The 13,277-nt window shown below is 54.4% G+C and overlaps 1 protein-coding gene across 6 annotated transcripts in view; it reads right to left on the bottom strand.

Annotated features, from left to right (window-relative positions):
* The window catches only part of P2RY2 (purinergic receptor P2Y2), a 28,323-nt gene extending 15,292 nt beyond the window's left edge, over positions 1-13,031 (bottom strand). For 2 of the 6 annotated variants that reach the window (XM_086678254.1, XM_086678253.1), the window contains exons 1-2: positions 12,727-13,031; positions 3,440-3,618 (exon numbers count right to left, since the gene is read on the bottom strand). The gene's annotated coding sequence lies outside the window, so the exon portion shown is untranslated. Of the gene's footprint in view, positions 1-3,439; positions 3,619-10,434; positions 10,509-12,726 lie in introns of all 6 variants that reach the window. The other 4 variants (XM_086678252.1, XM_086678255.1, XM_086678256.1 and 1 more) reach the window with 4 other exon arrangements.
* Between the last annotated feature and the right edge of the window lie 246 nt (positions 13,032-13,277).

Genomic DNA, 13,277 nt, shown 5'->3' with positions numbered 1-13,277 from the left:
ACAGTAGAAGGGGCTGTAGGAAGGAGGTAGTGAACTCCTTGTTCTGGGGGCATGCCAGCGTCTCTTCCAGCAGAGTCTGCAGAAAGGCTTGTGTCCTGTGTGTGGGTGTGTCTGGGAGGACAGAGGGGGCAGATGACATGTGAGTCCTCCCCATCCTAGGTATCTGGGGTGGTACAATTCCCTTCATCTTGGAACCGAGGTCCTGAGAGGCTGGGGCTTGGAGATTCTAGAGGGCCAGTGACATCCACTCCCTTAGACCATGAGCTTCCTGCCCAGCCTGGCCTCCCAGTAGTAGTTCAGGGCCCCTGAGGTTGACATTAGGTCTCTCAGTTTCCCTTCTCTCCCCAAACCCTTTTCCCGCACCCCAGAATCTTCCCTGTCTCCTGGTGTCAGCAGAAGTGCAACCAAGAGCATGCACCTGCCTCTCACAGACACAGGTTCCTCCCCAAGGAACCAGGGCTGGTCCAGGGTGAGCAGGCAGGGAGGCTGTGTGGTGCCAAGTTGAGCAGGGGCAGCTCCCCCTGCCATGGGGAACTCTGGCAGGGCCAAGCTCCTAGGACCCCTCTTGCCCCGAGCCAGGACTGAGGACCCGACACTCAAGCGTCTCCTGCATCCCACCCCTTCTCCATGCAGCCCCGCGTTGCCTCCACCCTTGCTGCCAGAGCCACTGCATCCGCCTCCCTGCCTCTAGCCTCAGTTCCCCCAATCCAGGGGGACTTCTTGAAGACAAAGTCATTCCCTTGTTCGAAACCCTCTGTGACTCCTGCCTATTCTCAGGAGAAAACCCCACTCCTCCTCAGTCTGGTATGGGATGGTTTCATAACCCAGCCTCTGTCAGCCTCACCAGCCCCATCCTCTGTGACCTGCAGTTTCCTGAATGCACTCAACACTCTCCCTCCCAGCCCTAGTTCATAGTGCTCCTTCAACCTGGAATCCATTCACACCCCTCGTCTCCACCTGTTGGAATTACAACTTTTTATCCTTCAGTGCAACAAACTCCAGCGATTAAGAACCTGGCCTCTGGAGCCAGACCACCTTTGTTTCCTCATCTGTAAAATGAGGCGATTAATAGAACCTACATCATACAACTGCTGTGACAATTGAGTAATTTGTGTGAAATGTTTGGAGCAGTGCCTGGCACATCGTAGGTACGTTGTGGTGGTATAAGGCTCAGCCCAGATATGGCCTTTTCCTGAAATCTACAGGAAGCTCTCCACCAGTGGAGGATCGATAGAAGGTCTTCACTGGAGGCTGTGCAGCAGGTGAGTGCGGTGGGCCAGGGGACTGGTGCTAAAGCCTAAGCCAGGGCCAGGCCTGGGGACCTTGTGAGGGGACAGATGTGGAGGGGTTAGGGAAGAAGGCCAGAGAGTCTGGCCCAGAGGGAGTTTGGGTTGAAGAGGGGCAGGGTGTCTGGCTCAGGGGTTGGGGGAGGAGCAGGTATGGGGAGAGGGGCACTCGTTGTCAGACATGGTAAATGTGGGGTGCCCTGAGGGGTGTCATGGGACGTGGGGAAAGGCAAAGCCCAGGACCACCAGATCCAGCATTTTGGGAGGTAGGCTGGGAGTTGCTGGCTCCCAGCAGCTACAGGAGGAGCATGGAGGCCTGAGTGAGACTGAGGAGCTGTGGAGAGGCCACATTCCCTCCCCCGTGGGGACACTGGGTTGGGGTGTCCCGCTGTGCCACAAAACCCCAGGTGACATCAAGCATTTCCTGCCCTCCTGAGGCTCAGACCTCTTGTGGACTGAATCCCCCAGCCTTAGAGAACTGGAGTCCTAAATCCCCATGAGACGCTCTGCCCACTGAAGACAGGGGAAGCACACACACCCAGTCCCCCTCCACACTGCTGCTCTGCTCCTGCCCCAGTGCCTAGGCCTGGCGGGTCTCTCCTCTGGGTCATGATGGCCCTCCCCCACCCTCCACCCCTCCAGCCATAGTCCACATCTCTACACAGAGTTTCTTTCTAATCATCAAGGGTGGAATCTCTGATGCTGGTGAGAGTGGGGGAGACTTCCCTAACTTTCTCCTGAAGCGAGGAAGCTGTCCTTTCCACCTGTTTTAAGACATCCTGGCCTCCACCCTCCCAGGCCAGCTGGGGACTCCATTGTCATGGCCCCCTTCCAGACTGACCCTGCCTGCCCTCTCCCTGGCAGGAGAGGCTGGCCCATCAACCTGTGAGTACATCTTTCCTGCCCCCCCACCTCCGGCCCCTGCTTATGAAGACAGCTGACTCCTTAACCCTCTCTCTCAGCCCTCTCCTCTACCTCTCCTCACCTCCCATACCCTTGGGGTCTCTCCCCAGGGTCTCTCACCCTAGAGACCAGCTCCCATCTTTGTCCAACACCACTTGCCAGCCCCTCTGTGCCCGGTTCTGGCTGGCTCTGCCCCTTTTAAGTGCCCTGCCAGCCTTCCCTGCCTTTGCTCATGCTATTCTTTCTGCCTGGACAGCCCTTCCAAAACCCATTCACACTGTACTCCATCATGGCCATCCCTCAAGGCTCTTCTCAAGGGTCACCTCATCTCTGAAGCTCTCGCACTCTACCACCCCAGACACTCCTCACACCCTGTTGGGAATTTGTGTTTCCACCCTCTAGAAACCCCAAAACATTCTAGGTGCTTCTAGAAGTCTTGGTCCATCTGATTCTTTTCTCTGTCCCTATCATCCAGCAAGAGGCCTGCTCCAAAGCAGGTATGACATGAGTGGAAGAATGAATGAATGCATGAATGAATGAATGAATGAATGAATGAAACAATCAAGCACAAGAGGCTATGGGAGTCCAGAGGAGGCTGAGCCTCATGGCAGTTACTCTCCTTTCCCTTATTCCTCTGAGGGCCTCCCAGAGTTGTCCTGACACTTAAAGATTTCTCAGCTGCTGACCCCAGGGGGCCTCCTGGGGAGCACTCCTGGGGACCAGCACACCTGGGCCTGCTCCTGCCCTAGACAGGCCTCTGGACTTCCTCTCTTTCAAGAGCCCTGCCCTTCTCTGGACAGGCCAGGGAAACGCCAGGAGAGGGGAACTGGACCTAGGCATTCTGGAGGTGGGTCAGCTGTCTGAATCAAGCACATTCTTTTATCTTGCTCATCTCTGGCTCAGGTCATGGGTCAGTCTGAGTCAGGAGCTTCTGGTCCTGGTGCCCCCTACCCCCAACACCTCACTTTGTAGGGGCCAAACCTGGGCTGAACAGCGTCCATGCAGCACCCCCCACCCTCACTCCTCAGGAGATACTGCCATAGAGGTTAAGCTATTTGTTCAAGATCACACTGCCAGGAGTTGGAAAAAATGGGTTTGACACCAGGACTCCCCGGCTCTGAAGCCTGAATTCATCAGAGCCTGGGATGAGCGAGCAGGGTAGGGATCCCCTGGATCGAACCCTGGTCCAGCATATACACATGCACAAGTGAGCCTCCCAGCCAGTGGACCCTGCCCTCCCATGTCCATACCTGACCAGCCCCTGCTCTCACAGTCAGGATGTTCAGAGCCCGCTCAGGTTTCTCATTCATGAATGCATAGGCCTGGGCCAGGATGCAGGGAATTCTTCAGGAAACAGGAAAAACAGGTCCTCCGGCCTGGGGATAAACCCAGCTTCCAGCACTTCTCAGGGCGGGCAGTGCTGTGGGCTCTGTGGGAGGTGGAGACAGCATGGGCTCTTGGGTTCCAGGTCATAGGAAGTCAGCCAGGCAGAGCCCTCCCAGGCCTGCCTCCTATGCTTCAACCTTGGTCCAAAAGAGGCAAGCACTGGTGTGTTTGCCTGTCCCAGGAGGGGTGCCCTCTGCCCACCCACACACCCTGGCTTCTACCCTCGGCTCACATGTTCCAGGGATGGTTGTTCCCAGCCTCCTTCCCCAGGCACCCCCTTTCACAGGAGTGTGGCTCTGCTGGGAAAGGTCTCCCTCACATCCTGCAGAGCTGAGCTGAGCTGAGCCTCCAATGCCCCTCCCTCTGTCCTGGTCTATGCTTCAGTCCCTAGAGTAGGAAACAGTCAACACCCTCCTTGCCCAGTATCCACTCAATAGTACTTCCGCTCATACGGTTTTTTGTTCAAGCTATGTCTCTACCTGGAACACACCCCCTCCCCTGTCCCACCTCTAATCATTCCTCCACAGATGCTGTAAACACACATGAACATACACAGGCATGGACATACACAAATATCCAGATACATGGAGACATACACAGTCACATTCAGATGTATACACAGCATGTGCACATACACACACACACACACACACACACACACACACACATACACACACACTGTTCTAGACAGGGACTAGGACAGCCTTTAGAAATCACCTGCACTAAACTCCCATTTGACAGAGGAGAAAACTGAGGCCCTGTCACAAGGCCTCACCATAAGTCAGGGACAGAGCCAAGATTGGAATGCAGGCCTTCTGAATTCTGCCCCTGGCTTTTGTCTTGTCTGGCAGGCCCTCACACACACACCAGGCACAAGGTTTCACTGAGGGGATGGTTACATGGTGGAGGGACCCCTCTGTATGTGCAAGTCCCAGCATCCTCCAGAACCAGACTTACCAGAGGGGAAAAAGAACATTCCCTTCCTCTTTCCATCTGCTTCATTTCCCTGCACTGGGGTGGGGGTGGGGGTGTCTGAGACAGTTGAAGCCAGGTCTCCAGGCTGGAAGCAATGTACAAGCATGGAGAGAAGTGGGAAGAGGAGAGGGGGAGGATGGCTGCAAGAATGGGAAGGAGGTGTGGCACTGGGGAATGCCCCTAGGCCACTATTTTCCCAGCACACCTTGCCACAGGAGTCTCAGGTTCACGTGGGGCAGTGGGCTGGTAGCCATTTGCCAACCTGCTCCAGAGTCCAGTGATGAAAGAGGTTAACCTTCCACCCCACTCCACCCCGTCTTCTCCTTAGGATATGCCTTCACTCAAGAGACTAAGGAGGAGCACAGCACTTTCTCAAAGCCATTCTCCTATTTCTGAGATGGATCTCTACCACCCATCCTTCCACACTTTAAAATTCTAATATATCCTTGAGAATATATCTCTTTCCCACCCATGTGTAACCCAATGCTTGCCAATGAACCTGTCAGCTGAACCAGTGCAGTGGCTCAGACATGCCACTCTTCCCCACCCCATAGCCTTAGTCTTGTGGTTTTCCTCCACACCATTGCACAGCCTGCTCAGTTATCTCCTTGCCTCCACCCCTCCCCTCCTATCCATCTTCCATTCTGCAATCACAGGTCTTCCTACAACACAAATCTGACTAGACACTGTAAGCTCAAAACCCTTCCATGGCTCCCTATTGCCCTCAGGCTAACATCCAAGCTCTTGAGCCTGGCATTCAAGGCCCTGGCTGACCTGGCCCCTGACGCCCCTCTAGACAACTCTCCCTCTCTGCCTCCAGCCTCGTCTTCCTGTCCCAAGCACAGCAAAAGCAGTCCCATGATCATATCTTCACTCAGGGACACCCTCCCTTATCTTCAACATATATATTATAACAAAAGTTGAGTGCCTGCTCTGTGTCAGGCTCCATATTAGTTGGCTTTATAGACCTCTTCTCATTTAAGCCTGAGAAGCTCAGAGAAGCTAAATAATCTCTCCAGGGTCCCAAAGCTAGCAACTTGCAGAGCAGTCTTGATCTGTCTGACTGCAGGAGCCGTGCGCCTGATCACTACCCCCTACCCTCCTCAGCCTAGGTCCTCTGCTCCGGGAAGCTTCCTGACCAGCCCTCTTTGAGCCCCATGGCTCTGCCTGTCTGGTCAGTTCTCTGCCAGAGGGAACACCCTAGTGGCAGGGCTAGAATCTACTCTTCCTGGTATTTCCTCATTGTGAAGCAGACATGATGATTATTGTATTCATTTTACAATTAAAACAACAACAACAAACTAAGGCCAGAAACGGTAGCCCCAGATCCCACCCAGGGTCACCAGTGAGTTAGGGGCAGACCGCTTGCCGCCTCTGCCTGGCTCCGCCCCTACCCCAAGGGCTGGGTCTTTCTCCTTGTAGCCCCAGGCTGGTTAACTCAAAGCCATGAGGAGGGGGTGAGGCAGTTCCCAGGCTGACTGCAGAATTTCCAGGGTGGTTGGACAACATTCCAGCTTCTCCACTAGGGCAGCTCCAGAATGAATGTACTGCCCATTCACCTGCCTACCTGGCTGGCCCTGTCCAGCCTAGCAGGGGAGTGTGACGCATCACCACTCTGGAAACCCTTGCAGCCTGCCTCTGCTGGGGGTGGGGTGCTGTGAGGGGAAACAGAGGACTTGGACCCAGAACACCATCGAGGGACAGGGGAGGGCACTGGGCAGGTGGGAAATCCCAGTTCTGCCATTTCCATCTGTGGTACTTGGACAAGTCTCAGCTCTATAACCCAAATCTTAATTTCTTTACAATCTAAGAAGGGTATGCACTGCATAAGGTTGTTGAGACAGTTAAAGGAGATGATTTATTCATTTTATGAAATAACTTAAAAAGATATGATTTCAGCAGGTGGTGAAGATAGGGAGGATGGGAGTATTTCAGGAAGACAAGAGGGGCAGGAAAGCCACAGGAATTATGAGCAAAGTAGCAAGGTCACAGCCAGACTGACTATAGGTCAAGTTTCCCACCCTGAAGGCCATCCTCAGAAGGAAGGGCAGTCCGAGGACTGCCCCCGCCGAAGGAACTAGACCCAACTATACTCCTTAGTTCATTCACCCTTTCCAAAGGTTTGCCATAACTATGCCTGTCCCCATTCAGGGCACTTGGGGACTCCAAGGTGAGTTGGACCCTTCTGTGATCTCAAGGAGCTCACTGTCAAGGTGGTGGGTGTCGGGGAGGATAGGGGAAGACCCAGAAAAGGCAATGATAATTCAGGGTGATCAGGGCTGAAGGAAGCAGAGGCACCAGGGTCGGGTTGAAGCAGCCAAGAGGGTCCCTAATAGGAACTGGGGGTAGGGTGGTCAGGGGAGGCTTCCTGGAGGAGAGGACACCTGACCTTCATTTTGGAAGATGGACAAGAGTCAGGTGCGTGGAAACAGAAGAGGAGTAGAGTGAGCAAAAACCAGGGCAAACGATCACATAGTATGTCTCAGGAACTGACAGTCATCCCCGTGGCTTGAGGGAAGTAGAGAGGGCAAGGATGGATAGGAGGACAGGAAAGATCCTGGAAGTTATCTTTCACCCCCTCCCAAATGTCCTCCACAGGCTTGAAGGCCAGTAGGCTCCCAGCCTTGCCTGATACGCTTTCTGCACCACCAGCACTGGGGCTGGTCTGGGGAAATAGCTGAGGGGGTAACCTCAGATAGTATCAGTAGGTGCTGTGGCAGTGGGAAGCCTCTGCAGCCTCCTCCAGAAAGCCCTTGGGTTCACCAGTCCTCTTGGAGACTCTCACCCTGTAGGGAGCCCCTAGAATCCTGGCTGTGGGGGCCACGCACTAAGAGAACATCTGAATGCATGCACGAGTCTCAGATCAACCAGGCTGGCCTCCCACTTACAGACCAGGAAACTGAGACTCCTTAAGAGGAAGGGCCTTACTCAAGGTCTGGTGTTCTAATTACATTCAGTGTAGGGTTGAGCACCTTCACCCCCACCCCAGAGCAGGACTGCAAACTACCTGTCCCTCCTCTGACCCAGCAGGGTCCAGCCCAGCACAGTGCTATAGACACACTGCTAAATGGAACCAGTTGAGAACCACAGTGCCCTGAACTCCACCCTGACCTATCACATCCAAATGTCTCCAGCCAGACCTACAAGAAAGAACCCTGGGTTCAGCCTCCAACTTCAAACCACCCATGCTGTGCAACCTTGGTCAAGTTAACTTCCCTCTCTGAGCCTCGAGTTCTTCACTGATCAGATGGGGAGAATCACCACACCAGACAGCTCCTGAGGAAGGAGTAAGACAAAGGGACAGGTAGTACTCCATGTGGCTAGCAAATCGTGCTCTGTTCTGATGTGGGGGGCTGCATCTACCTGTCCTGGCTGAGAGACACAGAAACCCTTCTCAGGCAGAGGGGCAGAAGTCATGGGCAGAGTAGGCAGGGAAGGCTCTTGGAAGGGGCTATGGTCAGGTCAGGAGAGAAGTAGAAAGAGCCCAGCATGGAAGGAAAAAGGAAGAATGGAGAAGCCAAGGTAGAAAATAGGACAAAAGTATAGAACAAGTAGGTCTGTGATTCTGAGACTTTCTCACTCTGGGTGCTTCCAGAATTCTGAGTTCATTGGTTCTGACGGTCCAATTTAAGAGCCTCTGGTTCTGAGAGTAAATGATAAGTGTTTCTTCAATTCTGTCACTTGCTGCTTTTCATAGCCTTTGGTTGTGAGCTTCTCAGAACCACAGGAGTCTGCACTCTCAGAGTAACGTAATCAAAGATCACTGTCCCAGGAGCCATAAAGTCTCAGCAAACACTTGCCAGTACCCCCATGTGCTCAACCTCAGAGGAACACTGCAAACCCAGACTCAGATCAGGCTTGGTCAGGAGCTCCAGTCTGGATGGGGAGAAAGACACAGACATGGAAGAAGTCCACTTGAGTGATTAAGCCATGACCAAGGGAAGCCCAGGAACCATAGAGCCCAGAGGAACCCCTAACCAGCCTGGGGAGATAGTCAGGGAAAGCTGCTCAGAGGAGAGGTCATTTGAGCTGGGACTTAATGAAAGATTAGGAATTTGTCGGGTAGACAATAAAGGTAGGAGGGCACTGAAGGCAGAAGAAAGAGCATGTGCAAAGACACAGTGGTGTGATAGTGTGGCCAGGAGGTCATGTGAGGCTGGAATGGAGGGGTGGGTGGCACAGAATGTGTATGGACCTGAGGCACTCACATGAAAAGGCTTGAATGCCAGGCTGAGGTGCTTGGCTTCTAACCTGAGGACAATGGGGTGCCATGGCAGGCCTTAAGCAGGGGAGGACATACTCAGAGTTGACCTTGACAAAGATGATGCCACAGAAAGTAGATAGGACAGGGGAGTCTAAAGGGAAGAAGACCAAGGAGGAGACTACACATAAAATGGTCCAGTGAGAGGCACTGATACCTTGGCCCTGGATTTTCTGTGAGTTGGGGAACATCCTTGCTGGCCCACAGCTCCACCACAGCAAGATTCCTCCTCCCACATTTGGGACTGAGGAAGCTGGGCACTCACCAGGAAGCCAGAGCAACACCAGGAGCCTCCCCTGAGGGGGTGGGAAAAGAGAGGGTCATGTGGGCCCCAAGAAGCTTGAAGGAGGCCTTCCTCCCATGCTTTAGGGCCCAAGCCCTAGACAGGGTGCCAGGGAGGAGGGCTAAGGAGGGGGCAGCTTCCCAGGAGGGCCCGGGCTACCCACACTCCCATCAGGGACTCTAGCCACTCACCCTGGACCAGAAATACTCAGGCCTAGGAGATTCTATAACAGGGAAGTGGAGGAACTCCTCTGCTCAAGAATCAACTGTAGCTCTCCAGGGAGTAAGGCCCTCCTCTTTGACTATATACCCATTTCCACAAGGTCATTCATTTCTCAAACACTCACTGGCACCTGCTCTTTGCCCAACCTGTGCTGGATGATACAGACAGAGAGAGAAAGCAGGCTGGCCTAGTCCTTCACCTGACCTCTAGGATGAGCACAGAGGTCAGAGAGGATTTCACCAGGGATGCGTGGCTTCTCTGGTCCTGTGAGCAATGTGGCTAATCAGGCCACAAGCAAAACCTAAAGTCATGTTTTCAGGGCAATATTCAAACTTCCTTCACCCTGAAACCCAGAGAATGGAGCTCTGAATCTCAGATGGAACTTCTGTCTTAAATGGAGAGAGGTAAGTTGGGTCAGGTAGCCCTAGCTTTCACCCCTGCTCTGTGATCTTGGGAAGGAAACTCCCTGAGCCTCTACTTCCTCATCTGCAAAATGGGGATAACAATTCCTCCCTCATAGGATTGATAAAGGATAAAATGAGAGACTTTTATAAATTGTTACTAGTAAGCTGTCTTTGCAGAGGGGACACAGGGAGAGGAAGGCAGTCAGTGGTTAAAATTCCAATATCTAGCACAATCCCTTGTTACTGCACCCTTGTTCTAATATCTTCAAAATGCATTTCTTTAAAAGTCTCTGAGTATCACACTTCTCCCTGTGCATTGCACTCCACAGCTTACAAAGCCCTTTCCTGACCACTGTCTTAAGAATTAAGGCATCACAGCAGGGCTCCTGGGGGGCTCAGTCAGTTGAGCATTGGACTTTGGCTCAGGTCATGATCTCACAGTTCCCGGGTTCAAGTCCCACATCAGGCTTGCTGCTGTCAGTGCAGAGCCTACTTCGGATCCTCTGTCCCTGCCTCTCTCTGCCCTCTCCCACTCAAGCACGCTGTCTCTCAAAAATAAACATTAAAAAAAAAAAGAATTGTCATAGCAACCTTGCATTTGAAGAGGCAAGGATCATCAGATCCAATTTACAGATAGCCAACTGACAATCTAGAGGGGGAGAGTGGCTTCTCTAAAGGCCATAGCCAGGAAAGAAGCCAAATCAAAGCACTCACCCATGAGACCTTGGTGATTTCTCATACTTTTAGCTGGTCCTTGGAGGATCCAGAAGCCTCAGGGCCTGTGCATCCTGGGCAAGAAGAAAATAAGAATAGAGGGGTCGTAGCCTCAGTCTGCAACACAAGCTTGGCAGCCATTTATGAAGGTCAGCCACTGTGATCCTCCAACTCCTCTGGCTAGACCCCAGGGCAGCCCAAGGCAGAAAAAAGAGGAGATTGAGAATTCTTCCATGCCAGGGCAGCCCAAGGCAGAAAAAAGAGGAAATTGAGAATTCTTCCATGCCAGGGCCTCCCAGGCACATACTCTCAACACAGGACCTTAGTGGTGCCGGCCTCCTTTTAGAGGCTGGCAGGGCAAGAACTGCCCCCCCAAGGTCACCCGGCAAGTTGGGGGAAGAGCTGGGATGAGATCAATTGCAGGTCTCCTGGCTCCCACTGGGGGAGGGAGAGCCCTAGGTATCCCCAAATTCCTCAGCAGGAACATCTAAGGTCTGAGGGACCAGACCCTTGGCCAAGGGATCAAGGGCTCAGAGTATAAGTAATGCCTGGATGGTTCTAGTGTCAATATCTGATCTCCTTGTATAGCACTACTCAATCCATTCTCCACCCTGCAGCCAGAGAGATCTTTCTGAAATGCTGCTTTGACCATGAATCCTCCTTGTTCACAAACCTTCCATGGCTCCCTATCACCTACAGAGTGAAATCAAAGTTTTTGGCTTATATACTCTGGGTCCTGTAATGCCTCCAGGACACACTGTTCTGACAACCTGTGCCACCTGTCTTGATCACCGGATTCTAGTTTCCTCTTCTTTGTGATGACATGGAGCTCCACTGTAGACATGCCTTCACTGGGGAAGCTGGGGGTAGGGAACAGGGGATAGAGGCTGCTGGTGCTCTCTCAGTTCAGCTCAGCCCTGTGCAGGGTGCTGGCAAAAGAGAAATGAGTGATGGCCAGTTTCTGTCCTCCAGGGGGCCCCAGACCTCTGGTGAGGGAAGGAGGGGGACAGAGACCATAACCTTCCAAGGTGGAACCAGGGCTGTAAGTCCTGGGACTTTCAAGAGCCAGAAGATGCTCCAATCCAACTGTGGGATCAAGGAAGGCTTCCCCAAAGAGGGAGCATCTGAGCTGGGCCCCAAGGCTAGGTAATTCTCCAACTGAGGAAGATGACGGTAGGAGGGCATTTCAGGCAGTGAGTATATAGAATATGCCGCGGTCCAAAAGCAAGAAACTGTCTCGTGTATGTAGCAGAACTACATGTAATCACTAGAGGGTAAAGGGTCAGGCAGGAGAGGGGCTGGAGAGGTTGGCAAGAAGCAGTTCTTGGAGGCCTTGAGTCCCAGGCTAAGGGGTTCAGGCTGGGTCTTGTTAGCCCAGGGAGGAGAACAGTTGAGATTTGGGTTTCAGGCAGTTCCCTCCAGGGATTGACCCCACCCCCATCCCCAAGCCGTGAGCCTACCCAGGAGAACACTGGTGCTGAACATGACCCACACATTAGGAACTCGACGGCCCTCGAGTTCCATATTCTTGTTTTTCCCCTTTTACAGATGAAGCCACTAAGGCTCAGAGAAGGTCACATAGTGGCCAGGGCAGGATTGGAATATAGGTCTGAGTCTCCAGAGAGCTTTTGCGGGCCCTGTCTGCTTAAAGAATCTCCTTCCCAACCACTACCACACACACAGATAACTGAGACTTTACCAGGGCCCCACCCTAGCCCTCAAAAGCTCCCCATTATCACAGCCTAGCTCCCCAAACAAACCACGCACCTCAGGCTGCAGGCCCAGGGAAGCTGAGGATGCCAAGCTGAAAGAAACAGCTGCCACCAGCCCCACAGACCCCAAACTGGCAGTTTTAATCCGCAGCTGGGCCTGGCCCTTGGGTCTGGCTCCTGGGGGAAAGTAGGGCAACCTGCCACCGACAGCCCCCAGTTGGGGAGCTGAGGGAGGGCACTGCCCTTCTCCAAACTGACCCTTCCTACGGCACTGCCTGCCAGATTAAAAGCCTCCTGACAGAGGCTTAACTGTCCTTCCAGGCCACTGTCCCAGCGCCCACCCCCACTCCCACCCCCAGTTTTACCGGGTCCGGGCGGGGTGGAGTGCCCCGGGTTTGAGGAGGCTCGGCGGGGCTCCAGGGGCTCGCGGGTCTCTGGCCGCGGTCCCCCGCCTCGGGGCGCTCACTCACACCAGAGCACACACACAAACAAGTCCCACAGGTTCAACTACTCGACCCGCTGGGGCGCACGCACTCACCCACTGACACTGACTTTCCCAAAGAGGCCGACACACACTCACCGGGGTATCGGATCGCGCTCGCGGAGATCGACGCTACGGCGGAGACAAAGTTCGACCACGGACCCACCGGCACACCCCCACTGCTCGGAGCCGTGCCCCACTCGGACCGCCACGCGCCCACGGCTCTGCCTGCCCAGCGCCGCGTGGGCAGCCACCGCATCCGCGCCTGCCGACCTGTCTCCTCCTCCGATCCCTCCGGGCAGCCCGCCCCTCACCTCCGCGGGGCGCTCGGCCGCCAGCAGCGCCGAGGCCGCCGCTCCGGTGCCCGCGCCCGCGTCCCGCCGCCGCCGCAGCCGGCACCCACGTGCCCCGAGCCCCGCCCGCCGCGCCCAGCTCCGTGCCCAGGCCGGGTCAGGCGGGGGCGGGGCGGACTCTGGACAGACCCTGGCACCGCCCCCTCCCTCCCGAACTGACACCTCGCCACCCGCGCGGGGGCGCTAGGCTGAGGGGACGCGGGCAGCGCGGGAAGGGGCCTGCGGCGACTGACCTACCGCCTGGCGGAACCCGCCTTCCTCACACGACGTGAGAGCAGGGTTTCAGAGACACTAAAT

The sequence above is a fragment of the Puma concolor genome, chromosome D1 (genome assembly GCF_028749965.1).
Source record: "Puma concolor isolate L17-30 chromosome D1, mPumCon1.1.hap2, whole genome shotgun sequence".
Taxonomy (NCBI): domain Eukaryota; kingdom Metazoa; phylum Chordata; class Mammalia; order Carnivora; family Felidae; genus Puma; species Puma concolor.
This window is presented reverse-complemented; position numbering and strand designations above follow the sequence as displayed.